Here is a 10,423-nt window from a genome sequence, read left to right on the forward strand (position 1 = left end):
AAATTTATTTTTCTACTAATTCCCACCATAATACTTTATACGCTACGCAAATTGGCCTTTTTTTAGAGAATTATCTTAAGAGGCAAACAAATTAATTTTATTGACTATAAAAAATGCAAGGAATGCACTTATTTTTTTTATTTGTCCGTATAAAATAAAATGACAATTGCGATAGATTTTTTTGAATAAAAAGAGTAAAACAAAAGAAATTTGTGTAAATGCAATTCTTTATGTCCATTGACAATTATTTAATGACTAAATTATTCTTTTTTTTTCTTCCTTTCTTCCTTTCTTTTCTCACTTTCAAATTGTTCTTCTTAGTTTTTAATGACTAAAGAAGCTATTTCTTACCCGAATAAATATTTACATGTATCAATTCATTGAAAACAATTTATAGAGATATTTCTATAGAGATATTTTTTAAGGAATAATCATGCAATGTTACTTGAAATTCTATTATGGAAGTTATACACTATTCCACCATTGTATAAATTTAATTTTACAAAATAAAAATTTTAATTCCTGAAAATCCTTCCATCGGAAAGTTCAATAACTATATCCACCCAATATATTAGCTATATCCACATTAAATATATCAATATTTTTACTGTCAGGTAATTATAGATATTGCGAATTTTACAGTCCTTTTTATATCGTAAAATTAATATATTAATATCTATTCAAGAACTGCTACATGGAAAAGTAGAAGCACACATTTATTTGGATGAATCGGACTTTTTTTACCCACTACTTTAGCTTTGAAAAAACACTTTCTTGGTCTTAGATTTAAGTAAAAATATAATTTAAATGTTATATTCAACATATCTGACTCGTTTTGTTGTCAAAAAAAGTCCTAATAATTCAACACTTGCACTATCACTTTTGCTTTCTTTTATTTACAAAAAAATAATAAATAAATAATTAAAAAAAAATAAACGAACAACGGAAAAACAAATATTTTCATTTAAAAGGGTGCTTCTTCCAAATAGGTTAAACACGTATTTTACCATCGAATTCTTTAGCCTCCAACCCCTGGGCCACGGACTGGTACTAGGCCATGGTTTAAATGGCATACGGCTGCTAAAGGAGCAATATTAAATGTTTTAAATTATTTCCATTTTATTTGCTGTGGTGTTTTTCTCACGACTTTCCATGGTCAAGAGGTTAACCAGGAGCTGCGAGACGTCAAAAAAGCAGCACCAATATAGCTTATATAATTGTATTTATTTCTAAAACTTGTTTAAATACAATTGAACTAAAAATATTAAATTAAAGCAATTTCAGATATTAGTAATCAAAGCCCCTCCCTCAAGGTCACCGCAGTGAAATGATCAAACGTTGTCTGGTCCACAGGCGGTAAGAAACAGTTGGAGTGCACTGATATAGTTTATTACTCAATAGAGATACCCATTTAAGATCTTTTTAAGACAACAAAAGTAGGGGAAATCAAATTATATAAATAGATATTATTTTACCTTCATAGCGCATTAACATAAGAGTTTAAGTTTGTTAAACATATAACACAAGTTTACATAGTCCTTTAAAATACAAGGTGTTCCAAAATTATCTTTACATCACCTGGCTTGAAATTGATTACAGACTGGAAGTGCTTAGGGCCACCAATGGTGCGCATGTTGAAGTGAACTAAACAAAACTTTATTAGTTGCAGTAATACATGCAAAAGACAGAATATAAATATCTTGTTTATTTTCGAAGTTATGAATTTTTGAAGTTGTAAAGAGAATTTTGGAACACCCTGTGTATATATATATATATATATATATATATATATATATATATATATATATATATATATATATATATATATATATATATATATATATATAATAATTTTGAATGTTACTTTCCTTTTTCATTGCACTTGGCTCAATTTCTGATAAATTACTAAATAATGGATCAATTTCTTTGCTGAATGGAGGTGACTGCGTTTTTTAGACTCATTAGTAGAACCATTTCACCAATTCTTTCGGACCTGTGACCTGTTTCTTATAACACTCTTACTTTCTTAAAGTAATATAAACTTTACTGACTAATTGTTTTATTAAAAAATGAATGCATTGTTGACACTTTTTAAAGACCCCTTAAGATTATACTTTTTTTTAATATTACTGCTATATTCATTTAAAATCAGTCAATAATGAAAATTTAATCCAATAATTATTTCTTTACCAATATTTTTTATGTACTCATTTTCTAGCAAACATCATTATATATATTTTGTCGTGCAAACGCATTCCTCTTCACTCCGAATTGGAACATAGGGCTTCTATCAAAGATTTCCATCTAATTTTTATTGTGACTAGATATTTTGCTTCTCCCAATCTCTTTTCTACTGCTTTCATTTCGTTTACAAACGTCCTACGGCAAGCATTTTTAGGTGTTCCTCTTTTTCTGTTTTCCTGAGAATTCCTATCAAGAACTTGATTTACTTTAAGTTTTTCACGTTTACTTAGAGTATGACCAATTCATTTCCATTTACGTTTCTTAATTTACAAATTGATTGGTTTCTGTTTCGCCTTTCTGTAAGTTTCTGAATTAAAAATTTTAATGAACCACTTGATACGCAAGATTAATCTTAAATGTCGTTTCTCATGTTATTTTCATTGCTCTGCCATGTCTCAAATCTAAATAGTAAGACAAATTCAACATTAATATTGAAAATTCCAGTTTTTGTGGAACTTGTTATGAGTTTGTTTTTTAAAGAATTTATTAAGAATAGCGTAACTACTTCGGGCTTTGCTTATGTATTTAGTACACTGCTGGCCACCGTAAATGCAACACCCTGAAGGAAGCATGCAGATAACATCAATTTACAGCATGCATTAGCGGAAGTGAGATATGCAAATGATTAGAATTTCAGCGCAGAAGCACATTACGCGCGCCTGGGCGTCTCTTTAAAGCGCTATTTAAGGCTTGGAGATTTTGACGATTTCAAGTTCGGCAATTGTGTTTTTCCTGTGGGTTTTTCAAAAAACGATCAGTTTTGCCTCGTTGAAAAAAGCGATCATCTTTTGATCAAGTATCCGAGTCCGACAGAGGAAGGATAGTGGCCTACAGAGATAGTGGATTATCTTTCAGGGAAATCAGTAGTCGTGTTGGATGAAACCAAACAACTGTAATGCGGATATGTGATCGTTGGATGCAGGAGGGTACGACGGACCAATGTGTTCGATTGCATCCACCTCAGTGCACCACTTCACATGATGACAGGGAAATTGTGCTCATCGCAGTGACTGATCGCTCAGTCACATCGCAAACCATAGCACAGCAATGTATATCTTCATCAGTTCCTCCATTGTTGTTATCTACTAAGAGTTCTAGTTTATTATCTAACTAATTATTCTTCATTTAATTGTCTTAGATAAATTTTCACAATTTCAGTCTTATTTTGATTGATAATAAGTGCCATTTGCCTCTACGTGTAAAATTTTGTTAGTAAACATACGTCATCTGCGAAATCAAGATCAAAAAGGCATTCAGTAAGGTCGCATCTTATGCCTTTCAATTCTCTGATAGTCTTTTTATAATCCAGTCAATAGCAATTCAAAAGATATTTGGAAAAAGTATACAACGCTATCCAACTCCAGAATCAACATTGAAAGATTCCGATTGTTGGCCGGCATTGATAACTTTTAAGTTTTGTAAATAGTTCTGGTTTACGAAGCGTTCGGGAGTTCCATAATACTTCAACAGCTTCTAGGGTATATTCTTTTAATAACTGTCCTTTTATTAGTTAGACTGCAGAAATATTAAAGACACTGAATTGTTATTTTGAGAGATTTCGGTATGCTACTCAGTCGGGACACTGAACTGAACCTACTTTCGATCAATTGGAGCCAGATTGTCTGGAAAAAAAAGTTGCTGACCACCTTGCCAAGAACCTTAACCTCTATGAACCCTCTTGCACTACAGTCTGTTTCTGATATGTTTTGTTTTAGACAAAGGAATCGTTTATTTCATAAATAGTATTATGTAGAGTAAAATATTTCAGAAAGAAAGAAAAAATAACTTATTAATTGCTGCAGGCAAAAACCAAACCTCTAAGATCAATCATTATTGCAAAATCGCAACATAGTAAATCATCATCTTAATGGACTTATTCCACTTTGGCAGTAGCAAAATAAATATTATTCTGCATGCAAATCATGATTAGTTCAAGAATACATATTTCTTAAAACTATTTGTAAGTGTTTCATTCGCAAAAATTGCATGGAATTTACGAAGATCAGTGATTCTCCCGGTTAAATATCGATCCGGTTTAATAAGCAATCCTCCTGGAGTTAATATTTAATTAAAGCCTAGTATTTCTGTAAATATGATTGAAAAATTCTTTGACTTATTGTGAATTCGAACAAAGGCTGATTTATTTCCATATCGTTTCCTGGTTGCACTTTTCACAGTTCTGGTGCAGTATTATCATTAACAGCAGACAAATCAAAAGTTATGATATTTTCGTAGACAGGCTAATCTCACTAAAAATTTTCACCTTCATTTTTTTACTAAATCTGATTTATTGCACTTGCTTTTTCTATTCTTTATTCATTACTTTCTTTGCTTCTTGGAATTCGTTTAAAATTGAAAAGAATTGTGAATTCCAACATACACTGACTTATTCACGCAACGTTTCCTGGTTTCATTTTTCACAGTTTTGATGTAATATTATCCCCAACGGTAGACAGAACTCAAGTTATGACATTATGGTACTAGGGCTAACCAATAAAATTTTTTATCTGCATATAAGAATAAATCTGGTTTATTTAACTCTCTGTTTTGATTCTTTATTTAGAAATTTCAATGCCTCTTGGCCGTTTTTTAAAAAAAAATTGGAAATGATTGCCAAATTTAACAGAGGAAGATTTATTCACGTAGTCTCCTGTTTCCACTTTCTACAGTTTTGATTTAGTATTATCCCCAAACAGAACTTGAGTTCTGTCTACCATTCTGGTACTCGGGATAACCAATAAAAATTCTTACCTCCATGTAAGGTTAAAGTGGATTTATTTCATTCTCCGTTTCGATTCTTTATTTGGAAATGAACATTCCTCTTGATACTTTTATAATTGAAAATAATTGCCGATAAGCACATTTATTCACATATCGTTTCTTGTTTGCACTTTTTACAGTTTCGATTCAGTATTATCTCCTACGGTAAACAGATCTCGAGTTATGATATTTGGTTCCACCCTATCTCACACAAAACCTTTTTTCCCCCAAACTGTCAAAATAGAAAAAAGGGTGGTTTCATACAGGCGTGGCCTTCAAAAATTTAGAAAATAATCATGTCCTTTTGCAAAAGGGGAAACACGTGGAGGAAAAAAGTGTGTTAAGGATAAACTTGAGGATTTTTATATGCTTTGGATCACTAAAAAATGGGATGTAAAACAGTATCGATTGGGGAACTTTTATTTATTTTTATTTACCTATATACTTGCTTTATAACATGTTCAACTTAAAAAAAGCTTAAGTGTCTTAGCAAAATTATTCACAACAATATTTCTTCACAAATTCATTTGTAATTTTCATTTCTGGTGTTTCTTTTTATCTTTTAATAGCTATTTCCAATGTTTGTTGATTATTTTTTTCTTTCATTTTTGCACATCGTGTGATTCTAAAGTTGAAACACAATATGGAAAGTTAAATGTATTATTATCAATATTATAACTGGCGGTATCACAAAAAATTCGAGTTTATTTCGATTCTTTATGAAGGATTTTCCTTATCTTTTCTTTTTTTTTTTAAATTTAAAAGCTTTTTGGAGTTGAACATTAAAATCCTCACATTCACTTTATGGAACTGTTGTTCATCTTTAGTAGACAGAAAATATAATAAGATAAAAAGTATTAAACATTGTTAAATTTAGTAAATTATAAATTATTTTCTAGCGTATTATTTTAATTTTTGTTAGAATACTTAATTACATGCGTTAAAAAGCAAAAAATTATGATTCGACAAAACAGAAATAATAACATCTAATATTGTTATTAAGTAATAACTTATTAAATTATACGAATATTTCAACGGATTTGAATAATTAGGGCCATAAATAATTACTCACAAACCGAATTGTATAATTGTGCTAGTATTTTTCATACAAAAATGTTTACTTGATGAACAAGGAATAAATAAACAAATTATGGAAACTAAATTATTTGATTAATTATATGAAAAAAATTTTACTACTCGCATTATTATATTGAAAGCAAAATTTTTCCCTATTTCGATATAAACCCTTAATATTCTATATTTAAAATGAAACTTTTCTTCTTTCGTAAATTTCACAGATTTTCTTTAAAAGGAAATAAAGGCAAATATGAATTTTCTTGCTCTTTAATAATCATAACTTAATGCGAAAGTTATGTAGGGAAGATAAACATATTTGAATTTCAAATTAAGTATGAAATATTTCATCAAAAAATGCCTTTTGAATATGAATATAATTTAATTCTTTAAAAGAAATATGTCGTCTGGAATCTGAAGCTCAGTTTGCTATGCATTTATGCTTTCTAAGAAGGAAAAAAAATGTCATTGTGTTTCTTAATTTCAGTTTATGTATTAAAGTAACGTTTCAGACATTGGCAAGCTAATAAGAAAGATTATATTAAAATGAATTAATAATGTAGCATAATTGAGATGAGTAAGATTAGTCATGATATAAAAAATGTATATCAAGTAAATAGAGGAAAATTAAAGAACGAATTAGATATATTAAAAAATACAATCTTTAAAATTTGATTTCTCGAGAAGTATTCGACCAATTTTGTTCCATTTTTTTTATTTTCCCATATAAAAATATTTATTTTTTAAATACTTAAATTTTGCTTGCCTTACAATTCAAAATTTGTTCAACTATCATTAAATAATACTATAAAAAGTTATAAAAAATTACTGAAAACTAATTTTTGAAAAAAATTTTTTTTTTCGGATGAATGGATTTTATAATTGTGTCCAAAAATTTTACGATTCACTTAAAAAGTTCTCGATATATGGTAAAATACGCAAAACTTAAATTTAGCATTAACGGGCAAAATGTTCGACCTTTTTCCTGACCAAACCAGGATCAAACTATTACTGAAGCTACCCTATCTCATCCTAAAATTTTAAGGGGTAAAAATCTAAATCCGCAGTTAAAACAGCATTTTTAGGAATGTTTAGAAAAAAAACGCTTTTGTGCTTTTGCAACTAATTTTGTAACTTAAAGTATCGTCTGCACTAATTAATTAGCATATTTAAGATCACCCCCTCTAACCATTAAAATGGAGTCCTAGTGCATGAAGAGCCAATCATTAGATCACAATTTAATCAAGTTTTTTTTTCCTTTTGCGTACTATACATCACACATAATTTGGTTTTTGATGCTACTCACTAGTATGTACATAATTGATGCTACTCATTACTATGATCTCATTTGATGCTACTTGTCTACTCATAATTTGAGGTTCATTGCTGAAACAAGTAGATTTTTATCGTCAAAATCTACAATAAAAGCCGTGTTTCAAAGATTTTTAAAGACCTTTGAGGTAATAATTCTCTATAAATATTTATGTTTTAATAATTAGTCTGAAAGCTGTAGAGCACAAAACAATGGTCAGCGTCAATTCACAAAAATTATCGCTGGTGAATTAATGTGCCTCCTCAAAATCAAGAAGATCTTTAATATAGAAGATCCTATCCTAAGAACAATCTTCATTTTTTCCCGTAGAATACACCACGTATATATCTTACATAGAAACATTTCCTATAAATTTCGACAAAATCAAAGATGTCAAGTATCCTACCCTGCCTGATTCTAAAAAGCTAGATCTAAAACTCAACTTTATCTACAGTTTAGGAATTTGTGGACTGATTTTGGGATAATAAGGTTTAGCAATCAAATTGTTAAAGTTAGAATGAGAGAGTTTGTTGAATTCTGTGATTAATTTTCTACTGATGAAATCAATCATAATAGTTGGAAATACACGGTCAACAGCGATGGCTTTAAGGCAAAGGAGCTTTTAATTAAGGAGATAATTATTAGAACGAATTTTAGAATTTCAGAAACATGGAGAACAAGTCTGATAAACCAGTTATATTTCTGTTAGGAAGATGTTTTGGCTCACAAGTATATTTCGGTGCCTTTAGCTGTGATTTATTTACCTTATTTTCAGAATATTCTAAATAGTAAAAAGTATAAACTGTTTTTTTTTTAATGTAAATTATATCAAAATATGCGAAAAAAGCTGTAAATATAAGAAAAACTTCTTAAGCTTATATAGATCTTAATTTAAAAATTACATAGATCATAAATATGAAAGTTTTTAATCATCAGAAAAGTTAGTTTCTTTTTAAGTAACATAGTTCAGTCGACAAATCTTATTTTTAAAATACATGCTAGGCCAGAGGAAGTTTTATGTTTCACTTTATTGCTTCTCATCAGTGAATATTTCAAAATATTCGAAAATGTATTTATTAGATACGCTTCGACACATAAAACAAACAAAAAACATAGTCAAAAGAAATGGAATATACCTATCGAAGTTTGTCGACCGTTGTAAAATAAGAAAATAAATTTTTAAAAAAATGCCAAAGGCACTTATTTTTTATGACAAATGGTCCAAAACTTTTTTTCTCTTTCTTTGCCTTTTGAATGCCTGAAGGTATAGTACTTTCTATGAGAATTCATCAAGAAGGTTAGGACAACATATGCTCTTTTTTTAATTTCGACATTCAACTAAAACCTTCAACATTTTTTTATTGAGTTAAAAACAGAGTAAATTCCTTTCAATTTAATAAAAAAATGAATTTGATATAGGAAAGGAGACAGAAAAAAACATTTTTTCTTAAATTCTTTAATAATAATCCAAAAAAGGTGTTTTTACCTTTACCATAGATATTACTGACTCATACCGAGTTGCTAGAATGAAAAGATATAGTTTAATATATATTTATATACAGCGAGAGAGAGAGAAATAAATAAATAGCCAAGCTAATTGGAAATAACTTCAAGTGTTTTTTTTTTCTTTCCATTATTTAGCCAGACAGTTACAATATTTTAGTTAGAAGTTGATATGAGAGGAGTAAGTGAGCTTAATACATTAGCTATGTTTTATCTTAGGATAATTGGAGATTTTTCATGCATTTCTTAATTAGCTTTATTCGATTTAAACCATTTCAATGGATCAAGTAAGGTCCATGCATGTTTAAAAATAAATTTTAATGAAAGTAATAACTAAAAATTAGAAGTAGATCAGGTGAAATAAGTTCTAATTTATTTTTTCTTAAGCTGTAACATTAAATTTCTTTATGATTGTTATAAATATATACAAATTACAGTAAGTTGAATGTTCAGAAAAAAATACTGTAAATAAGAAAAAAATTGCTTAAATAATAACATACCTTTGAATTCGAGCAATTATACATTAATTTAGTGACTTTTGTATTTACAATTAAGCATAAGTATATGGATAAACATTTCAAATAATTTTAAATTTCTAATTGTGCTTTTACCTTCGACATGCCTCTATGATATGATGCTTAATTTGTTTTGAAGACAAGTTCATTTTACTTAATTAAATATTGGTTTTTAGACAAATAAAAAAATATTGTAGATATTAATTACTTACTCAATTACAATATAATTAAAAATTAATTTACTTAATTACTCAATCTAAAAACAATTAAAGATTTTTTTATTTAAGGTTTGATTCTGAATATTTATGTTTGATTTTAATTCTTATTCTTATAGCTTTATGAGAAGTTATAAAAATAAATACTAATAAATTAAGTGGCTTTTATACACAATTACAAATTTTTCAAGAAATAAAAAAGTAGAATCCCAATTAAAACTAGTGCCTAAAAATTTAAAAAATATTATTTTAGAGATTAGTTTCGCAGATAATGAAAATCTCAAAACTTTAATTTGATACATCAACATTTTGGTTCTTCTCATAAACATCCCAATTAAATGGTTTTTAGTGATTAATTTAGGGCTTATTGCCCTTAAAAAATAAATGTTGCAAAATCTGAATTAAAAAAAATAATATCATTATTAAATTTAAATCATAATTAAAAAAACAATATTGAATTCATTTTTTTTTTGTTAAATTTATTCAACAAAAGTTAAGGTTAGAGCAGTCATTTGCCAACATAGTAAACACTATGTTGCAAATATAAATATGTTTGTGAAAAAGACATTTATTGTTCTAGGGTTTTTGAATAAAAGTATTCGATTGCAAGAATTACAAATGATCGCTAGAAGATCATCAAGATATAGTAAATAAATAATGCAAATTCTTGAGAAATGAATTCCTTTTACGTAAGCACAAATTTATTCTTAATTCTCAAAATGCAAATAAGCAAATAAATAACAAAATAAACAAATTAATCATTGTTTTCATTTTTGCAAAGGAACATTCTTTCTTTAAAT

This window comes from Parasteatoda tepidariorum, chromosome 2 (assembly GCF_982258835.1).
Source record: "Parasteatoda tepidariorum strain Cologne lab strain chromosome 2, Ptep-v5.0, whole genome shotgun sequence".
Lineage (NCBI taxonomy): Eukaryota > Metazoa > Arthropoda > Arachnida > Araneae > Theridiidae > Parasteatoda > Parasteatoda tepidariorum.